The sequence below is a fragment of the Pristis pectinata genome, chromosome 23 (genome assembly GCF_009764475.1).
Source record: "Pristis pectinata isolate sPriPec2 chromosome 23, sPriPec2.1.pri, whole genome shotgun sequence".
In the NCBI taxonomy this organism is placed as follows: domain Eukaryota; kingdom Metazoa; phylum Chordata; class Chondrichthyes; order Rhinopristiformes; family Pristidae; genus Pristis; species Pristis pectinata.
The window spans coordinates 21360346-21383784 of record NC_067427.1 but is presented as its reverse complement, the minus strand read 5'-3'; the positions used below and the strand labels follow the sequence as shown (position 1 = coordinate 21383784).

General features: G+C 42.3%; 1 protein-coding gene across 6 annotated transcripts in view; it reads left to right on the top strand.

Moving 5' to 3' along the window:
* The window catches only part of LOC127581979 (astrotactin-2-like), a 1282697-nt gene that overhangs the window by 815703 nt on the left and 443555 nt on the right, over window positions 1-23439 (top strand). The gene's annotated exons all lie outside the window — the stretch shown is intronic.

Genomic DNA, 23439 nt, shown 5'->3' with positions numbered 1-23439 from the left:
TATCAATTGTACTTCACTGAAGGAAATGGCCCAGATCTGATAGCTGAATGTGAAGGTACTTACTGAGGCCTGAAAGGCTCATGTCGAGACTGGCTGGAGCCTTGTTTTTATGTTAAAAATGTGAATAAAATTGGAGTGTTTCAACTGATATTAACTATTAATGCATTTATCTTAGCATTACTGGAATTGTGCAAATCGTATGACTTTCTATTTCGTACTAGTACATCTTATAGTCCATTTCACACAGTGGACGGTCCATATATGAAACAAGCTGCCAGAGGAAGTTGCAGGGGCAGGTACAATTACAACATTTAAAAGACATTTAGACAGCTACATAGATAGGAAAGGTTTAGAGGGATATGGGCCAAACGCAGGTAAGTGGGGTTAGCTTGGGTAGGCACCTTGGTTGGCATGGACGAGTTGGGCTGAAGGGCCTGTTTCCATGCTGTATAATTCTATGGCTCTATGATTTCCCCCTCCCCCCTACCTTGCCCTGCTCCAGCATTCAATAAGGTCATGTTTGTTCATTTATCACAGAGCCACTTTTGTGTACTCACCCCATATCCCTTGATTCCCTTAATGTCCAAAAGTTCATTGACCTTTGTCTTGAATATACTTTCAGCAAGAGAATTCCAAAGAGTTACTCCCCTTGGGTTAAGAACTTTCTTCTCATTTCTGTTCTGAATGCTTGACCCGTTATTTTGAGACTGTGATCTTTGGTTCTAGACACCCCAGCCCAGAGAAGCAGTGACATCTACCCTGTCAAGCTTCTTAGGAATTTTGTATGTTTCAACAAAATCAGCTCTCATTCTTCTAAACTCCAAAGGATATAGGACCAGATTGCTTAATCTCTCCTCCTTTAACAAATCTGCCATGCCAGGAATTATTTTGGTGACCCTTCACTGTATGGGCTTTAGCTAATCTAGATCCTTCCTCAGGTAGGGAGACCACATCTGTACACAATATTCCAGGTCTGGTCTCACCTCCTGCCTGATGGTAGCAGCAAGAAGATGGCACGACCCGGATGGTGGGGATCTTTGATGATGGATGTTGTCTTCTCGAGGCAGTGCCTCCTGTAGATACTATTAATGTTGGGGAGAGATGTGCCCGTGATGTATTGGGCTGAGTCCACGACTCTCTGCAGCTTCTTACATTCCTGCACATTTGAATTGCCGTACCAGACCATGATGCAACCAGTCAGGATACTTTCGACAGTACGTCTGTGGAAGTTTGTTAAGAGTGTTTGGTGACACACCGAACTTCCTTAACCTTCGAAGAAAGAAAAGACGCTGGCACGCTTTCCTTATGATTGCATCTATATGCTGGGCCCAGGACAGGTCATCTGCTTTGTTAACGCCCAAGAAACTAAAGGTGCTGACCCTCGCCACCGCCGACCCACCGACGTAGACTGGTGCATGTTTGCCCCACCCTTCCCCTTTCTGAGGTTAATGATCAGTTCTTTAGTTTTACTGACATTGAGCGAGAGGTTGTTTTTACAGCACTACTCAACCAACTATTTCGCTCCTGTACGCTGTCTCATCACCACCTGTGGTTCTTGGCGTCATCAGCGAAGTTGGACATATTACATTTGGTTCCCTCATTGATGTAGGTCGTGAACATTTGCAGCCCCAGCACCAATCACTGTGGCACCCCACTCAGTCACACTTCCACTGAAAATGACTCGTTTATTCCCACTTTCTGTTTTCTGTCAGTTAAGTAATCCTCGATCAATCATACTACCTCCAATTCCAGGTGCTTTACTGTTGTTTAATAACTTTGGTGTGGCACGTTATTGAAGGCTATAAAAGTCTAAATGAATTGCATCAACTGGTTCTTCCTTCTCCCAGTTCAATAAACACCAACAGATTTGTCAAACCTGAATCTGGGTTAATTCGGACCAATTGTAGCAGTACTTCGGGAGATCGAATTTGAAGGCAGAATACAAGGTTAATGGCAGGGCTCTTAGCAGTGTGGAGGAACAGAGGGATCTTGGGGTCCACGTCCAGAGATCCTTCAAGGCTGCCACGCAGGTCGATAGGGTTGTTAAAAAGGTGTATGGAGTGTTGGCCTTCATTAGTCAGGGTATTTGGTTCAAGAGCCGTGAGGTGATGTTGCAGCTCTGTAGAACTCTGGTCAGACCACACTTGGAGTATTGTGTTCAGTTCTGGTCGCCTCATTATAGAGAGGATGTGGAAGCTTTAGAGAGGGTGCAGAGGAGATTTACCAGGATGTTGCCTGGATTGGAGAGCATGTCTTATGAGGATAGGTTGAGTGAGCTAGAGCTTTTCTCTTCAGAGAGAAGGAGGATGAGAGGTGACTTGATAGAGGTGTACAAGATGATAAGAGGCATAGATTGAGTAGACAGTCAGAGACTTTTTCCCTGTGTGACAATGGCTAACACCAGGGGACGTAATTTTAGGGTGATTGGAGGAAGGTATAAGGGGGATGTCAGGGGTAAGTTTTTACACAGAGAGTGGTGGGTGCGTGGTTGTGGGGGCAGATACATTAGGGACATTTAAGACACTCTTAGATAGACACATGAATGATAGAAAAATGGAGGGCTATGTGGGAGGGAAGGGTTAGATAGATCTTAGAGCAGGATAAAATGTCGGCATAACATTGTAGGTCGAAGGGCCTGTACTGTGCTGTAGTGTTCTATGCTCTATGTTCTATTTTCTAAGTATCCTACTTCCATAGAACTGGTACATACGTCCACATTTTCTCTCTCCTTCCTTTCTTAAATATTGGGGTTGTATTTTCTATCCTCCTGTCTATGGGAAACATTGCAGAATCTTTAGAAATTTGGGAGGCTGAGGAACTCATAATTGTGTTTTGAATTTGTAGACTGTTGTGACGTTTATAAGACCATAAGACACAGGAGCAGAATTAGGCCATTTGGCCCTTCGAGTCTGCTCCGCTGTTCGATGATGGCTGATTTATTTTTCCCTCTCAACCCCATTCTCCTGCCTTCTCCCCGTGACCTTTGACGCCCTTACTAATCAAGAACCTATCAACCTCCCCTTTAAATATACCCAATGACTTGGCCTCCACAGCCGTCTGTGGCAATGAATTCCACAGGTTCACCACCCTCTGGCTTAAGAAATTCCTCCTCATGTCTATTCTAAAGGGACATCCTTCTTTTCTGAGACCATGCCCTCTGGTCCTAGACTTTCCCACTACTGGAAACATCCTCTCCACGTCCACACTATCCAGGCCTTTCAATATTCTGTAGGTTTCAATGAGATCCCCCCTCATCCTTCTAAACTCCAGCGAGTACAGGCCCAGAACCATCAAATGCTCCTCATGCGTTAACCCTTTCATTCCCGGGATCATTCTTGTAAACCTCCTCTGGACCCTCTCCAATGCCAGCACATCCTTCCTTAGATATGGGGCCCAAAACTGCTCACAATACTCCAAATGTGGTCTGACCAATGCCTTATAAAGCCTCAGCATAACAGCCTTGCTTTTATATTCTAGTCCTCGCGAAATGAACGCTAACATTGCATTTACCTTCCTTACTACTGGCTCAACCTGCAAGTTAACCTTTAGGGAATCCTACATTAGGATTCCCAAGTCCCCTTGCACCTCCAGTTTCTGAATTCACTCCCTGTCACTGATATTGATCGAGAAGTGAAAGGAATGCTGGAATTAGCTGATATCCTTCCAGGTTTTGTCTGTTCATATGCTTCAGTTAGATTTTAAAGAGTTTCTGATGAGGGTGCAGACAAGTGGAAAGAATAGATTGTTCTGTGTTTAGCTGATAGATATTCGAAAGATTAGTCTGATAGTTACACTGCTTTGGCATTGGTGATAGTGTGGAGCATGTGATACTGATTCAATCTTTCCTTATACTTCTCTCCTGTGACAGCTGAATACATATTGTTCATCTTACACCAGCATCCAGGAGTAAAATTATTCCCCTTTATTCAAATCTTGCGTGATGCAAAATAAGACCAATCTCATCTCTTAGCTACTGTTCCACAAACAGTTTATTGATGTTCAAGCCTCATTTTATTGTAACTTCTGCATGGCATAAATCGAATAATTTACTCAAAGATCTTCATACCGACCCCACATCATAAAAGCCCATCTGATCCACTAACATCCTTCCAGAGAAGGAAGTCCTCTGTCCTTATCAAGTCTTGCTGCTCTACGAACTCTCTCTGCAACTTCAAATTAACTTGTTTTCTCTTTTCCAGTCTTTGACCCAAAACGTAAGGTCAGCTTCTCTTTCCACGGATGCTGCCTAACCTGCTGAGTCTTTCCGGCATCTTCTCTTGTTATTGTCTATATATCTCCAGTTTCACAGCACTGCAAGTGACTCATACCTGTTCTCTGAAATGCCACTTAGTTCAAGTGTTGTTGAACAATTGTGCAAAGAGTTAAGGGCTTCTGTGAGGATCACAGAGGCATCCAGCACACAAACAGGACATTCAGCCCACTGAGTTTGTGCTGACCATTAACCAATCATTTGTATTAATCCCATTTTATTCTCCCCATATCCCCATCAACTTTCCCCAGATTCTACCACTCACCTACACACTGGGGGCAATTGACAGTTGTCAATTAACTGAACAACCCCCATGCCTTTGGGACGTGGGAGGAAAACAGAGCACCTGGAGGAAACCCACATGGTCACAGGGATCCACACAGACAGTGTTGGAGTTCGGGATTGAACCCAGGTCACTGGAGCTGTGAGGCGGCAGCTCCACTCGATGCACCACCTGCTCCACCCGAGCTGCACAGCTTTTTCGGCATTTTCTATTTCCAGTATGTTGGTGATTTATTTCAGATTTCCAGCTTCTGCAGTGTTTTGCCTTTCTGTTGATATTTGAGAGATTTTGATATATTTTAATTTCAGCTCAATACAATTTTATTCCATTCTGGTATATGACAAATTCCGATGATCTTATCGACAAGAACAACTTGCTTTAATAAATTGTCTTTAACATGGAAACCGTCCCTTGATGCCTCAGATAAAGACAGAAAATGCTGGACACATTCAACAGATCAGACAGCATCCTTGAAAAGAAAAGCAGTGTAACATTTCAGGCCATTTACTCTTCACTCCGTTTCTCTCTCCACAGATGCCACCTGACCTGCTGAGCATCTCCAGCATTTTCTGGTTCTGGTTTCAGTTTAGGTTTCCAGCATCTGCAATTATCTTCTCTCACACTGACAGAAATCCACGTGCTCCCCCAAAGCCACACATTTTCTTGCTTTTCCTTGTTAGAGTCATTGAATCACAGAGACATGGAATGCATGAATAGGTCCTTCAGCTCACCACATCCGTGCTGACCTTTTTACCCATCTACACTCTGTATCCATCTCCGCCTTGCCTACTTAAGTGTCTATCTAAATGCCTCTTAAACATAATAATTTTTTCCGATTCCAGCACCTCCTTGGGGACCATGAGCCAGATATTAACCACTGACTTTTTTCTGACATCTGATTACTGTTTAATTTATAAATTCATATGGTGGTTTATGGGTGCTGCAAACCGGTAAGAACAAAATATTGCAAAGTGTTTCATCTTGATTTCTTCACTTCACGGGAGGGGCTGTTTTCCCCTCACTTGTGCCAATGAAAAGGCAGGCTGGTGGCATTTATGAATCTCTCCGTCCCTCCTCGTTGCCTGCGATAGTGCTTCAAAGTGCAATGGACCACCTGAGAGTTTACTCCAATTGGAATGAGGTAGTGTATTTAAGTAAAAATTGGTTGGATACTTTGCCTCACCAACTAACCTGTGCCAGGCATGTCTCCTGTATGCAAGCTGAATTTGAAACCAATTGGAACAAAGTGAAAATGTGTTTTTGGCTCCTAAGCTGCAGCTCCTGTTGACATGGGAATTTAGCCATCACCCCCTCAAGATATATTTTGAGAAGGATTATTTCACCACATCATGGAAACAGTGAGGAACAGCACTTACGCTGAGATGTATACCCAGTTGTTATTTCCACCCCATGGCTGTACTAGTTGCTGAACCTGGTTGCATTGCAACAGTGCTATTTGAAAATGCCTCACGTATGAAGGTAGATAGAACAGCTGCCAGGTTTCAGGGAGTGGAGCATGTCAGGGATTTTAATGCTCAATGCAAAGTGAAAATAGCACTTAAGATATCCTAGTAGTTTATAAAATGCATAGATCTTGTGTCATACAACTGGAAATGTTTTCTGTCAACATTTCAGGCAGATGTTAAATGTGTTTTTGCAACAAGAGTACATACAGTTGGCAACGTCAGTGAACATGGCTTTTGTCTCATTTGCCTTTTGCTCATTTTCAGTTTCCAGAATGATCATTTATATATCAGTCTTGAAGTAGATGATGAATTCAATGTGGTGTTCACTGCAAAAGAGGGAAACAACATGTGTCTTGAGGGTCTAAGTCCATAGCTCCCTGAAATTGGGACAAGTTGATTGGGTGGTAAAAAAGGCATATGGTGTGCTTGCCTTTATCAGTTGAAGCACTGAGTTCAAGAGTTAGGAAGCTGTGTTGCAGCTTTAGAAAACTCCGGTTAGGCCGCATCTAGAGTATTGCATTCAATTCTGGTTGCCCCATTACAGGAAGAATGTGGAGGCTTTGGAGAGGGTGCAGAAGGAGTTTACCAGGATGCTGCCTGGATTAGAGGGCATGTACTACAAGGAGAAGTTGGACAAACTGGAAAGTCGGAGGCTAAGGGGAGACCTGACAGAAGTTTATAAGATTATGAGAGGCTTGGATAGAATAAACAGCCGGTATCTATTTCCCAGGGTCGAAATGTCTTATACTAGAGGGCATGCATTTAAGGTGAGAGGGGATGTTCAAAGGAGATGTGCTAGACAAGTTTTTTTACATAGAGAATAGTGGATGCCTGGGATACGCTGCCAGGGGTGGTGGTGGAGGCAGATACGATAGAGGCATTTAAGAGGCTCTTAGATAGGTACGTGAATATGAGAGAGTGGAGGGATGTGGACCTTGGGCAGGCAGAAGGGATTAGTTTAATTAGGCGTCATTAGCTTAATTAGTTTGGCACGATATCATGGGCTGAAGGGCCTGTTCTGGTGCTGTACTGTGCCATGTTTTATTTTGATTGATGGAACAATCTGTATCACCTCAGAAACTTAGGGTTGGAATTTCCAGATGCTGGGCGACTTTTCACCTGATGAAACACATGATAATGTTCAGTGCCAAAGTGAAATATGTCTGAGCAATTTATTTCCTTCAGCTACATGATGGGTAATGAGTTATGCTGTTTCTGAGGGACAGATGTTGCTGGACTGAAAAGGGCATACTTAAATGAACTGGATGCTCACAGTCCCTTTGTAGGGTTTCGACCCCAAACATCAACTATTCCTCTCCTCCCAGAGGTGCTGCTCTACCTGCTGAGCTCCTCCAGCAGATTGTTTGTTGCATACTACTAGCGACTTGCTCTTGTGTGCAGACCTTTCCTTGTATTAACTGTTGAACGACACATGCAGAAAGTAGTATGTTATTTGGTTCGATGTGAAACAGAGGGATCATCAACCGGTCTTGAGTTTCTGTGGTGGCAGGACAAACACAAGGAAGACTAGCTGTCCTGCATGCAAGATCGAAGCCCCAAAATGGAGCGGCTGATGAGTGAAAATTCATGTGGCCAGAGGGCAAAGATTTGATGAAAGGGCACTTTTATCTTGAGAGATAGATTTGTAGAGAAGATCAAGGATGAAGTTGGAGAGGATGTTTCCTCTAGTGGGATAATCTAGAACTAGGGATTACCATCTAAAAATAAGGGGTAACCCATTTAAAACAGAAATGAGGCATTTTTTTTCTCTCAGTGGTCATCAGTTTTTGCAAATGTCTTTCTCAAAGGGCAATATTAGCAAAGTCTTTGACTATTTTTAAGGCAAGGTAAGATAGATTCATGATAAGTGAATGGCTACTGTGATAGGAAGGAATTTAGAGTTTGGGTGATATCAGATCAATCATAATTTTATTGAAAGGCAGAGCGGACTTACAGGACCTCATCTTGTTCTTGTCCCTAATTCAAATCTTGGAATGTGTGTTCATAAGATCAGTAGGTTCAATACTGTATTTTCTTCCCCATTCTGGAAATTGGTTACATTGTTATGGGATGGCATCATAACCAAAATTAAATGAAACACTTCCTGTCACTGTAACTATAACCCTTCCTACTTCTTTGTGGTCTTCAACATTGTTCACTGTGCCATCCTTCTTCAACACTTCTCCCCTATTGTCCATTTCTGTGCTGTTTCTCACTAGTTTGTGACTTTACCCCCATAAAATGAGCATTTCTGGAAACGATTTCTCAAATTAGAGCCATGTTGTTGTTTCCAGACCTTTTCTTTGCTCTCTCCAAATCTTCAAATACTCTGCCTTTGGTGATATCATGGCCTGAGGTGGGCTCAGCTTCCATGTGTATCCTGATTATAGCCACTTCCAATTCTCTTATATTGTCTGTCTGCTCACTGGACTCAACTGGATCTTGACTCCCTTCGGTAACACACTAGGAAGGCCAAAGCTTTCATCTTCATACCCACGATGATCACTGATCTTTTTTGAAAAGCAGAAAAACTGCAAATGCTGGACACCTAAAATGAAAACACAAAGTTCTGGAATGACTCAGCTCACCAGACAGCACTGTTGCACAGAGAAACTGAACTCTGTTTCAGGCTGAAGTCCCTTTGTCAGAACTCATGGCTGATCAGACCAGGTCGGCTGTATGTTCCTGCTTCCTATTTTAATCTTTGTCTTTCTCCATTGGATACCTCCTTTGCACACCAACGATCTCTGGTCAAGCCAAACTCCTCCTAAATCTCACATTTTATTTGATCCCAAGCTGTTTCTGCTGCATCATAAAAGCCACCTCCATCCACCTGTTTACCACTGCCCAAAATAACTTCTGTCCTTGATCCATCACAAGTGTCTTTATTACCATTGGACTCTTTCATGACAGTGCTGTCCTTGATGGCCTCTTGTCCTCTACCTTCCGTCAGCTCCAACACACCATATCTGAACTCCTAGTAAATTGCTCTGCTATTGATCCTGGTCTTGTGGAACAACAATGGCTCTGAATCCCACTGTGACTCAGCTTCATAGTTTTGTCTTCAGGTCTTGCAACATCGCTCTTCTCTAATTACCATATCAAGGTCCTCATTTACTGATAAATATCTTGTCCCTTTGATGGCATCCTTCTGTGCATTTCCTTTATTTGTTTAAGTGCCCTTGTTTGGAATTCCTTATTTGGAAACAACAAAGGCACAAATAATAACCTGCAGTGTTGGGCCACTCAAAGCTCAGGTAAGAAGGTGATGGGGACTTGAGTTCAAAACTGGTGCTTCAGCTGAAACACAGCCGGGGTGGATAGCATCACCTTCAGCTCCGTGCCTTCGCTCACCCATCCCACATTCTCCAACAGCCCTGTAAATGAACAGCTTGCCAATATGCACTCTGTGGACAAATATTTGGAATGGCCATCTGTTGAGGTAATCGATTGCCAAAGCCTGTGGAAATGAGCTGTTGCTTCATTTTAATGTTGTCCATACTGCATTATTAGGAGTCACTCTCTGCATGTTAAACCAAGCCACTGCTTGATGAATTTTCCAAAGCTGTCTTGTACGGATTATGTTTCTGGTCGTCCTTGGAGGACAAGCTCATATTTTCCTCATCTGAATTCATTTGTGGTTTCTTGCAATTGTCTTAAAAATACAACAGGACAGTGATTGTGCAAGAACTTTGTAATACATTCCTATCCATTTTTGTAATATACACTTGCCCACCTACAACTTACATTAAATTATTTCTTGCAGGGATAATGCGCTATCTCAGCAGATGCATATATGCCAAGGGTGTCCTTTGGCAAGTGGTAAAATTTGTTGAAAAAGTAGAGTTGGATTACATCCATTAAAATGAATAGAAGAGGCCCTGTTTTCGATGAGAGATAAAGGCCACATGCCAATACTTTTGACGTGATGTCACTGTTATAATATAGGGAAACATAGCAGCTTGTTTGTGTACAGAAAGTCTCACAAATTGCATTACGACCTGTTTTAGTAACATTGGTCAAAGGATAAATTTTGTCCAAATGGCTAAGAGATTTCCAGTCCCTTTCGAGTAACATCATAGTCTTCAATGTCTACTTGAGAAGACGGATGAAGCCACGGTTTAATGTTTCATTCCATTGATGGCAGAAGTTGCTGGACATCACTGCATTGGTGTGTCAAGATAGACTGTCTGCTCAAGCCTCTGGGAAGGGGATTGAACCACAAGCTCCCAGCTCAGAGGCGTGAGGACTCACTGAGCAGTGGTTCACAAAACGTGCATTAAGTGGAAACAATTTTATTTTTAAGATTTTACAGTTCTACGATAAATAGAGAAAAAAACAGCTTTCCCTTGAAATTGCAAGAAAATACGAGTGGGTGGGAGACAAGAGCATTATTAACTACTGAATCATTTGCTATGTGGTTGCTCCTTGCACAGTATTTCTCTTTCCATTCAGTGTAAACAAACTTGTGTATGATGTGAAATGAGGCCTTTCATCATCACAGTTATGGACTCGGAGCCTTTGGACCTCTGGGACGGTACCAGCCGCCAAGCGCCCATTTTTACACAAATCCAACCCTAATCATTTTATTCCCCTCACATTATCATCGACTCCCCACAAATTCCACCACTCACCTACACACCGGGAACAATTTACAGTGCACAATTAACCTATCAACCCCCATGTCCTTGAGATGTGGGAGGAAACTGAAGCACCCAGGTGGTCACAGGGAGAACGAGCAAACTCCGCACAGACATCATTGGAGTTTAGGATTGAACTCAGGTCACTGGAGCAATGGGGCAGTGGTTCTGCTAGCTGTGCCACTGTGCCACCCTGAATTATTTTCTGACAATTTAGTTGGTCTCAATATTGTTTTGTTTCCCACAGCTTCCCTCCTCGCTGTTCCTCAAAGAGCTGATTCTTGGTGACAAAGATTTTCACAGCCTTCCAATCAGTTTTCTCAACTTCGTCAAGAACTGTTCATACTCAAAGTACTTGTGTTACTTCAAACATGTTCATAGTCCAGAGGCATGCCCATAGAGTGAGGGGTGGCACATGGTGGGACACCCAAAGCGATGCTGATTCTCTCCCTGTAATGCTCTCTGGAGTCACTCGTAAGCAATCAAGAGTAAGGACTCTGTTTTTATTTGATTCTTGAACCTCAGTCATCAGTCTGAGGTCAGCAAACTCTGTACAAATCAGGAATCTGATCTAGAAAGCTCCTCAGCTTTGTGGCACAGTTCCAAGGTTAAGCCATTAAGCAATTAAACCATCTGGGCACCACTCAAGGTCATTTTCCTTTCTTTTTCATCCATTGCACATAACCATCACCACTCCCCCCTGACTTCCCTCCACTCCTCCCAACTACGTACCACATTGGTACGAAGTTGGGATTCTTGATGGATTAAATGCTGCTTATTGTCATTACATCTGATTCTGTTCACTTTCTCCTCGACTCTGGTATGGTTGTCACTGTTTTTCAAAATCTGAGTCATGGAAGAAATAAAGAATTTATGAATTTCACAAAATATTACTGAGGTTGAGACATTAAGGTAAAATAACCTGGCATGTTATTTGAATTATTCTGCCAAACAAATTAATTTGTTCAATTTACCCAATATTCAACATTGGTTTCTGGGGCAATTTTGTTTGTCTGAACATGAAATATTCCAGATGCTATCTGATCTGTTGAGTGCTTCCAGCATTTTCTGTTTTTATTTTCAGACTTCCAACAACTGCAGTATTTTGATTTTCACTTTTGTTGCTGATCTTCACTCTGTGGCACTGTAGCGTAGTGGTTAGCTTGACGCTATTACAGCGCCAGCGATCGGGGTTCGATTCCCGTCGCTGGCTGTAAGGAGTTTGTGCGTTCTCCCGTGTCTGCGTGGGTTTCCTCCGGGTGCTCCGGTTTCCTCCCACATTCTAAAGACGTACGAGTCGGTTAATTTGGGGGTTTTAAATGGGCAGCGCGGACTCGTTGGGCCGGAAGGGCCTGTTACCACGCTGTAAATAAAATTTTAATTTAAGAAAAGGAATCTCCTTAAATGGAAATACGTGGGTGGGAGAAAGCAGCCAATTCAGAGTAAATCTGGGTGATTGATCTAAAAATTACTGGCCCAATGTAATGAAGGTGTTGGTATAAACCAGATGCAGGAGTATGAATACAGATATGAGAGGCATTAGTTCTAGGCTGTTGTTTTAGAATTCAACACTAGGTGGCAGTAACCAATCATAATGAAAAGCAAACTTGCTTTTCTGTCCAGTGGGCACAAATCTTTAAACCATCATGAGAAACAAGAAAGCTCTCAAAACATCTTTTTTTTAATGCCCTCAGAAAATACTGTGAGTTATGAAATCTTGTGTATATCTCTTGCACTCTGTTACTCTGTTTATGAATGCCTTGTCTGGAGAGCAGAGAATTAGACTGAGTGAAATAGTCAAAATGTTGTCTTGACTGAAATCTACAATGGTTAATTCATTCCCTGGGGCAGGTGGATGGAAAGAGCAATCTGAGTAAATTGCAAAATGTACTTATTGAGTAATTGTAGAAAACGATCTTACAAAATAGATTGCGTGAAATGAAAAATTTGGGCAACTCAATTATGAAAGACGTGGTATTGTTTACCAGATATCTTATGGGTGCCTGCAGGGTCCTTTTCAACCTTGTGTTTGAACTAGTTTTCATAAATTTCATGGTTTGCAGTGAGCATGAATGTTGCTTTGTCTGCTGAAGCTGGTAGCATTATCACTGCAACACTGTTCTAATTTTTATTTTGGAACTGAGTTTGAAATTGAAGGAACTTGACGCTGCTAACATTTACTAACATTTAAGGAACGACGTTGCTGAAGACTAACCGTCTGTCAAGAATGACACAGCAAATAGTGTGGTATAGATAAACAAAAATTAAATTATCTTGGCAAAGCAACTTGCCACATTGTGAGTAGCGTAGGGGCTGAAGCCTTCTGAATCGTAGTCGTAGCAGGAGGACACAAAATGGAGAACCTCCTTCTGCCTATTCTGTCCATAAGAAGCCTCAATCATTCCTAAGCCACAACCCAAGATCCCCATTAATGAGCAGTCCCTTTCCTTGCATCTGACCATCGCCAAGAGAGTACTTGTGATCTGGAAACCTCTCTCTATTGGGGTGAATCAATCAGTGACTGCAACAGAATTGCATGGGCACTTGAGGAAGAAGAATTTATGGGGCTACTGCGAGAAAGCAGGCAGATTGTTCTGCAAGGAGCTAGTGTAGACTCGATGGGCTGAATGGCCTCCTGCTTCACAGCAATTCATTGATTCTGTGATTCTTTCATTACATCCACTGGAGCACAATGCAAAATCAAAAATAAAAGCAAAATTAATTTCCCAAAACAATCTTACAATGAATCATGCTATATTACACTCAAAGTCTAATTGACTTTATCCTTTTACTGCTATGGTTGGTGTGCCTTCGCCTGTGCTCATGCCCCTGTGTACTGCTGCTCCAACAACTGCAGCACGGCCAATGGAAAGCTGTCACCTTTGAGTAGAGGGGACTGTGAGTGGTTCTTGTGGGTGAGGTTGAGCAGTTTTGGGCCTTCCAGATTCCACCAAATGAGTCAGTGCTCTGGCCTGGTTGGCTAACAGGCAACAGCAGGGGCTCCGGTGGCATAGCTGTGGCGGGAGAAGAAACATTGCCTCCTGAGAGGCAGGAGGTTCAGGCTACTTGGATCTGCAACAACTCCCCTGTAATGGGCCCTCGGTTATCTCAGTAATCCATCGGAGCATAGATTTTTTGCTATTTTGAGACTCTGCAAACTCCTTTCTAATTGTAATCCACAACTGTGGTGACACCAGGCCTAGTAACATGGCATAGTGAATTGACTGATGTTTTTGCCTGGTTATGCTGCAACCAGGTATGACAAATGCCATTACGCTAACCTTCACCACCTGAGTGTGACGATTAAACTTGCGAACCAGCATCCATGTTATTGAGGCTTCACAGCTGGCTAAGACTTCCAGAGCTACTTGCTGTTGCTGCCTTTTGAGGACGGGTCTGGGAGTGGGGAGGTGTTGAGTGAGTGGGGAATTCTGATCCCTTGCCAATCAGGACCTTTTTTAACCAGGAATGCAGCACCTGAAAACCAGGCAACCCAACTTTTTCCCTCGTTTCTTCATCGTTTCCCAGGTCAGCTTTGGTTGGAGAAAGCCTGCAATGTATCCTCCCTTTAAGAGATGAAGGCAGGTTAGCTTTAACTGGCACTTGCTACTCACAATAGTGACCCCATGCTCAAATGCCTGATCATTGAACCTTAGGGCGAGTGCTGGCTGGGCACTGCAACCATAATCTGGCCACTGTCTATCAGGAATTTGTACGTTCTCCCCGTGACTGCATGAGTTTCCTCCGGGTGCTCCGGTTTCCTCCCACATTCCAAAGACGTATGGGTTAGGAAGTTGTGGGCGTGCTATGTTGGTGCCAGAAGCGTGGCGACACTTGCGGGCTGCCCCAAGAACACTACGCAAAAAGTTGCATTTCATTGTATGTTTCGATGTACATGTGACTAATAAAGGTATCTTATCCTAATGTGGCAAAGGCAAGCAAAATTGACAAACCACCTTCTTGCCTTTGAGAGCTATAAATTAATAGTACATTGCAATTCCCCGACTTTTGTTTCAGAGGTTATCAAATTTAGCTGCCATGGACGCAAATGGAGAAGAAGAGAAGACAAAGTAACCACATTGAAGACTCCAAAATAGTACTGGAGATTTCTTTTGGGTTGACGAAGTCTGTAATCTGGGAGTTGCATTATGGCCAATGTAGACAAACAGGTAGGAACAGGAAGCCGACTTGGAACAGTGAGCCCTGCATTAAAAATTCATGTGATTCACACCATTCAGTCTTTTTGCCTCTGGGATCTTGGTGTGAACCCTGCCAGAACAGATGGAATGGAAGTTTTCTCTCTTTGCTAACTGGAAGAGTCCTAAGTGAAATGAGCTTGAGTCATCTTTTCTCTGTTCTTTGTAGGAGCACTGCTGATTGACATTATTCATGGCATTTTTATTGGTAGTGAAATGTATTTTATATGTACCATTTAGTCTGTTCTCAAAATCTGCAAATGCTCAAGTAAGAACTTGGATCTCATTTAAAAACTTTGCAATGATTGTGCTTTATTGTCAAGTCTCCAGGGTGTATTTTATATTCAGACCTCTACAGTTCTTCAGATTCTGGTTCCAACACCTGTGCTGATTATAATGAACCTTGAAGGCAGCAGGAAGGGTTTGTGTTCTGACTAAACACTTGCAAAGTCTGACCTTGTTCCAATGAGGTTTGATAGTGCACCACTTGTATATATTATGCTTTATGAGGCAAAATATCTTAATTCTTCTCTTCCAAACCCCAAAAAGAAAGCAAAAAATATTCTCTGTCTCTCCACCCTCAACATGACTCGATTTCATGTATAATGACAGTTTTACACAGAGAGTGGTACGTATATGGAACGAGCAGCCAGAGAGAGTGGTAGAGGCAGATACAAGAACAACATTTAAAAGACATTTGGATAGCAAAGGTTTAGAAGGATATGGGCCAAACTTGGGCAAATAGGACTAGCTTAGCTGGGCATCTTGGTTGGCATGGACCAGTTGGGCCGAAGGGCCTATTTCCATGCTGTATTATTCTATGACTCTCAATGACTCTTGCCTTGCTATTACCCCAGTGACATCCACTCATCACTACCTCCTCCCCCCAATCCCATTCCATTGTGCTGGTCCAAAATCTGCTCAGGTTGGCATTTCCCCCATTCTGCTAATAATAAAATAAGTTGGATTTCATTTGTTGATCGGAATCATTTTTCCTTGTTATCGAAATCAAAGGGGTGAATTTTAATGTTAAATATGGATGTTAAGGTTGGATGAAGCGTTAACACTTTGAAAATCTCAAATCTTTCCATGAATAAAAGGCAAATTAAACATTGCAAGCCTAAATTATAATTAAAAACATGCAGAGTTGCAGAGCAGTGGCAATTAATTACCCTTCTGTATTCCCTTAATACCTGCCTTCTTTGTGCTTCAGCCCTGGTGCTGCTGAGCCATGCTACCCCCAGTGACCGGTGGAAGCGTGCTGGGGGAGACAGTAGATGGCCTTGGAGGACAACTTCAAGCTGTTCAAAGTGTGGTAAACCCAGCTTCTGACTGCACAGTCCGTTCTGTCTGACTGGCAGAGAGCAGCAAGACATCTTTCAGGGTGGCAGTGGAGCAGGACAAATCCTGAGAGATGACAGCAGGTCAATGCTCCGTGCTTATCAGGAAGCTGGCAAGAACATCATGGGATTCCTGCTCAGGAGTCCTCCAAACTGTAACGATAATTGCTGCTGAGAAATGTATGTTAAAGCAATCTCACAACAGACCATACCAATTGCTCCCAGTGCCAGGCAGTGCCTCAGTAAGCCAACTAATCTGTTAGATAGATTGTTGGACCACTGTAAGTCCCTTTGAACACTGGTATCTGCAGGCATGACAGCAATGAAAGCTAACCTTCCACTATGGGAGCCAGATGCTGGGTGGTTTCTGCTTATGCAGGCAGTGGATGTTGAGGGCTGGTCATTAGTCATGGTTGTGTCCATAACCGCTGCCCACCACATCCGAACTGAAAAGGAGGGGCTCCAAGCTCTATGCAGAATGAATGCTGAACTGCTCCATATACCTTGCACCACACACAGGCTTTCCAGCAAGCCTGACAATGCATCAGCCAGTAGCAAATGCCCTCTTCTGCGTTTGCTGAGATGTCTGTGCTGCAATATTCAGTGGGTGGTGGAGCACAAAGACAGCCTCACGTCACAGGAGTGCCACACTGAGATTGTGGTCTTGCTGGCTTGGCATTCCACGGACTGAAGTATGACTTCAAGCAGCATCTGGAGAACACGGGCCAGGGTTATCAGGAAGCTGGCTAGAATATCATGAGGCTCCTGATCACAAAGCCTTCAATCCCACAACAGTATCTGTGGCTGAAAATGATGCTAGTGCAGTCTCTCAGCATCATACCCAGATTTTTGAACCTCCAACTCAACAGTGTATGCGCATGGTTTTAGGGACAATTAAATGGACTCCTGTTGACTGATTCCTAATCTTGTTGTACTCCCGGCTTCCAGTTTTCAGTAGAGTCTTGTTGGATTAGACTGTTTTAATAGTTTTTTCAACATGTATAGTGTTTAATACACCTCAAGTGACTGCACAAGGAATGGCCGCTTCCTAGCTTATTGGTTCATTCATCAGGAGAATATGTGTTACTTCATTGGTTTGGCCACGGGTATCTAATAGGTTTCCTGATTGGACTATTGTTAGCTGAGGAGTACCTCTTATCTCAGGTATAAAAGGAGTTGTCTTTTGCTCTCTTTGCTCTCCACGCCCCCCCCCCCCCCACCACACCCCACGGCCCTAGCTCATCTTTAGTTCCTTTTGTCTCAACTCATCTCCTAATAGTAAAGCTAGTGCCATGTGCTCTGTGACTGTTTCTTTGTTTTAAATTTTTCCAATAAAACTTTGTGAAGCACCAAGTTGTTTTCAACTCATTCTTGGACTCCTGAAAGAACCTGTGGATTCCAAAATAACCAGATCTGACTGCCTCCTGGACATCACATATCCTCAGCCAGGTCAATGCAATTGCAAAGATTCCATTGCACAATGGCTTGAGGAATCACTGCTCCACATTTCCTCTCAAAAGTTTAAAATCTCATAGCCCTTTATGGAACCAAGTCAAGACCCTTACTCCCAATCAATGTCAAGGTGAAAGGGACTCATCAAGAAGTTAAACAGAGAATTAAAAGAAAATTCCAGCCACCAAATGTTGAGAACATGGAATTCACAGCTATCTGGGATAGTTGATGTGAAAGGTGTGGGTGTATTTAATGGGAAACGAGATTGGCATATGATGGAGAGGGAAAAGATGTTATGTTTATTGAGTCAGATGAGGAAGAATGTGAGAAAGCTGAGAAGTATAAGCACCAAGATGGAGTGATTTGCTCAAATGATCTGATTCTCTGCTGAATATTATTTTTCATCTATACTTTAAACACTCCTCTTGTTTGGCTAAATCAGACAAGAAATGTTTTGGCCTTGATAACTGAACAAGGTTTCATCTTGTCTTTTGGACCAGCTCCAAATACTTTCTCCAGAACTATTGCATTATCATACCTGAGATTTTTATTTGCCTTTCAACTTGAATTTCAGGAATTTTCTAATTCCTTCCAGTATTCCTCAATGGAAAATGAGGAAGGACCTTTCTGCTGAACATTAATGTGTAGGTGGCACAAGTTAGAACCATTAATATTATGGACATAATAGTGTATAGTTCTCCAGGAAGGAGAATTGGCTGCAAAATTCTCTCACTTGTCTGCCTTTACATGTGAAGCTACCTCTTCTGTTTTAATACATGGAGTTCCTTTTAGCCAAGCCAATGTCAGAGACTGATAGCTGCAAGTGATTGTTGACTTGCCAGATCTAATCACAAATATCCATTCTGTTCACAGCCTATTTTTTCATTTTATTTTTTTAACTTTTTGGGATGGCATTTATTGTCCACCCTTAATTGCCTTTGAATAGTGGTGATAAATGAGTGCCCTACAAGATCATCTCAGAGGGCAGTTAGGACTCAGCCACATTGTTTGATTATGACAGTCGAATAGTTTTATGGTCATCATAACAAAGACGAGTTTTTAATTAATTGTTGATCAAATGTAAATTCCACACTTGTATGGTGGGTTTTGAACTTTCATCTCTGGAGGGCAGGCCTCGAGGTTATCGCAGGTATTCCTTGATACACGAAAGCTCCATATACAAATTATCACTATGACAGCCTTGATTTATGACTCTATTTTTTCCTGTAGTGAGCAATGCACCACTCTCAAACCACAGGAGTACACTGTGGCAGTGCAACAATGCATTTTGCAGGTGGAATTTGTGGAGGTCAAAGAGAATGATGTCCTGCAGTTAATCAAGTCCCATGTCGAGTGTTGCAAGACCTGGCAGAGCTTCATAGGAAAGCTTCTAGTGATGACATGCTGCTAGAGCATTAGCAAGGGGTGTGCAGAAGATTTTCAGGTATATTGATGAATATCGCAATCATCTGGCAGGTCACTCTCCCAGAGAAGGATGGTTCATAAATTGCACAACCTGCAAAGCCTGATGGAAGGGACACGGTGATAATGTCAACCTTTGGGATGTTGAGGTGACAGTGGATGACCTTCCACCTGCATCTCCATCCTCCTCCTCCTCCAACTAATTCTCAGCAAGCCAAACCAGTGACTTTAACATTGTAAAATTATATGAAATCTCAGGTGATACTACACTTGTATGATCACGTTGTACAATTTAGCCCTCCCTTATTCCATGCTTTCTTTTACCATAAATATCCCAACAGTCACCGCAAATGTGGAATGCATTCCCCTTCATTGTGGGAAATAGTTCCCTGATAACCATACATTTGTTACTCGTTGCACTTTTCTGGAATGCATTGACAACAAATAGCGAAGCATCTGCTCATAATCTCTGCTATACTAATGCAACAACTTGTCAAAGTACCAGAGCATAAGGATTGTATTTTGTTTAGGAGTCAATTTGGTTTGTCCTTTCAAATCTTTGCTGTACATTACATTGTTTCAGTATCTTTTGATATCTCTTATTCACAGCAGAGTGGAGCACAATCATAGCCCAGCTCGGCCAAATTTGTCTCATCAAGAATTCAGACTTGAAAAAGAAAGCGCATCAGGTCACAATTTTCAGTTTGTCAGACTTTCTCATTGGCACTCTTGGAATTGGACAGTGCGAGAACATCTGGGTGTGCTTTCCTGAGCTTTGGAAGAACAAAAAGGAATCTCAACCTTGGAAGGCGCCAAACATAACAGTGTTTGAACTGCTGGGCTCAATAATCATATTTAATCCATGATGAGCCAAATAAATAGTGAAGCTAACTAGTAAGGGTGGTAGAAAATTTGGAATAGATCACTGAGAGTCAGTAGCATCAGCTTTTCGTAAAACTTTGTCTGCTGTTGAATTATTGGCTCATATCTTGGTGAAAAAATAACAAGGGAGAACACTCTTCATGAACTAAGGGCAAATCAGCCAAAATATTTCATCAGTAAAGAGACATAGTATAAGGTGCAAATCACTGTAAACTGTTGTTTAATTTACAATGCTCCATTGTTTGTCAGTATGTCCATGAACCCCCTCTTATTTGAAAGCTTCTGAATTGCACAATAAAATCATTATAAACTTACTGTAAAACACTGGGTTTCAGGCAAAATAGTTCAAGTATCCTTTCAACAGTGTGATTAGTAGTAATGCAATGCCAGTCCTCTTCAATGGCCAAAACAAAAACTGTTCTGATTGATAGTAATTTCTACATAAAAACTGTGATAATGTTACATTTTAACTTTTTCGTTTACTTTTCTCACTGTTATCTCTCACTTCTCAGTCATACTTTTCTCCTTTCTCTTGATCCAATCTTTCTCCTGCTTTAGTAATTTAAACATGGAGTGTGGGTGGTTTCGATCTGAGTAGGGGAGGGATGGGATAATCTGTAAAAACAAAAGTTGGCACATCTTAACCAATGCATTCTGAAACATTCAGTGAAGGTAAGCCAGTGGCAGCAATATTAATTGCTTATTTAAACAGCTATCTATAAAGTTAACTGGGTGAAATGGTTTCCTAAGCATTGTGGTAGTTGCCAATGAAACCATAATTTGGCAATAGATTGTGTAGTTGCATTTTTATGAAGGATTTTCTTCACTGGAGGATTGTGTGGTACAGTGGTTCAGATGCAGAGATTGTAGGGTCTACTGACATATGTTCTCTGACATAGATGTTTTACCATTGCCCCTTTCCTCCAACTAATTGCATCTGGCATGAGTTAGACTTCAGAATCAGAAGCAGAATCAGGTTTATTATCACTGACATATGTCGTGAAATTTATTGATTTGCCTTTAAAAGTGAAAGTGACATATTGCAGGAGAAAGAGTCTGAGTGAACGGTGTTCGAAACTCTGTTTCCTGATCAGGTTGAATGACTGAGAAATCAGCAGCATAAAGATTAACTTGGAAATGCAATGTAGAGTGGATGAATTCAATACAAATCAGATACAAAAAGCAAAATGGAGAGAAGGAAAGAAAGATTGGATAATGAAGGAAAGAAGGGACCATGCATTGTGAAGATGATATTGCATCTGGTGTGTCCAACAACTGGTACCTGAGTACACAGTCCTCCATAAATGCACCAGAGGAATATCATGTAGGGAATGACATTATCCCATGTTCCCCTGACATGGAATCACCTCAGGGTCAAAGAGTGACCAACCACAGGAAGTCATCAATTGAATTAGCTAACTTATACAAAACTAGACAAGACTGTTGATGTGTTTCAGTCCAGAAAAAGTCATACATCTTTCAAACTGGGATAACTGAATTCAGGGATGCAGCTCACCCTGTTCTTTTCTTTATCCACTAAAATACTTTGAATCATTTTGAAGAAAACTTACTGCTGTGAGATTTATGTACAGACACATTTGTTGGACTTGCAGCGGGGAATGCGGTGCTTTTTTTTGTTGCTCATTCAACCATATCTACTCTGAAAATGCAACTTCACTTGTTGACGGATGCTATTGTTGCTGTTACTCCTGGTTACAGCACAAGTATGTTCATTTAATGTGACGATTTGTTTCTGCAGGAAGCATGTATGTGTCCTCTGTGTCATTTGTTGATGAGATTAACTCCTCTTTCAATGAAATGCATTTGGATAAATTAACGAATAACTTATTTTGGTGTGATGGCTAATTCAAGGGAAAAGGTGAGGGATGAAGATGAGGATGGAATGAAATTCAAAGTCTAAGTCAAAGTTGAGTTTATTGTCATACACACAAGTACATGTGTGCACAGATGCAATGAAAAGCTTACTTGTAGCAGCATCACAGGCACATAGCATAATATAAACAGCATTCACAAGAAAACAATCAATTAAACATAAATCATACACAAATTTTACAAGGGAAAAAAAATTAGAACAAAAAAATACAAAATCCGTTTTAGTGCAAAGTGATCAGAGTGGTCATACTGTTGCTAAACTGCAGTGGTCATTAGGGTTTTGCCAGTTGATTCAAGAACTGAATGGTTGAAGGGAAGTAGCTGTTCTTGAACTTGGTGGTGTGGGTCTTCATTCTTCTGTACCTCCTACCCAATGGTAGCTGTGAGAAGATGGTGTGGCCTGGATGGTGGGGATCTTTGATGATGGATGTTGCCTTCTTGAGGTAGCACCTCCTTTAGATACTACCGATGGTGGGGAGGGATGTGCCCGTGATGTATTGGGCTGAGTCCACTACTCTCTGCAGCTTCTAACGTTCCTGCATATTCGAATTGCCGTACCAGACCATAATGCAACCAGTCAGGATACTTTCAACAGTGCATCTGTGGAAGTTTATGAGAGTATTCGGTGACAAGCTGAACCTCCTTAAGCTCCTGAGAAAGTAAAGACGCTGGCGCGCTTTCCTTCTGATTGCCACTTTGTGCTGGGCCCAGGACATCTGATATGTTAACACCCAGGAATTTAAAGCTGCTGACTCTCTCCAGCATTGATCCCCCAGTGTAGACTGGCGCATGTTCGCCCTCCTTCCCCTTCCTGAAGTCAACAATCAGCTCTTTAGTTTTGCTGACGTTGAGCGAGAGGTTGTTGCTGCGGTGCCACTGAACCAGGTGTCCTTTCTCACTCCGGTACACTGACTCATCACCGCCTGTGATTCATCCAACAACAGTAGTGTCGTCAGCGAATTTGAAGGTGGCATTGGAGCTGTGCTTAGCCACATAGTTATATGTACAGGGAGTAGAGCAGGGGGCTAAGCACGCGGCCTTGAGATACAACTGTGTTAATGATCATCAAGGAGGAGATGTTGTTACCAATATTCAATGACTGAGATCTGCTTTTGAGGAAGTCAAGTATCCAGTTGCAGAGGGAGGTACAGAGGCCCAGGTCTTGAAGCTTGATGATGTTTGGATGGGATGATTGTGTTGAACGCCAAGCTGTAGTAAATGAATATACGAGTTCCTGTTGTCCAGATGGTCCAGAGCAGAGTGAAGTGCCAGAGAAATCGCATCTGCTGTTGCTTTGTTGTGGGGGTAGGCAAATTGAAGTGGATCCAGGTCATCTCCGAAGCAAGAGGTGACTCATGCCATAACCAATCTCTTGAAACACTTCATTATGATTGATATAAGTACTACCAGACAGTAGTCATTGAGATAGCTCACTATGTTCTTCTTGGGCACTGGTACAGTAGATGCCTTTTTGAAGCAGGTGGAAACCTCAGACCGCAGAAATAAGAGGTTGAATTGATTCGTATAATGCCTACTTTCTGGGATGAGAGGGTTGCCTTATCATGAACAGCCAAGAAATTAGATCTATATTCTTT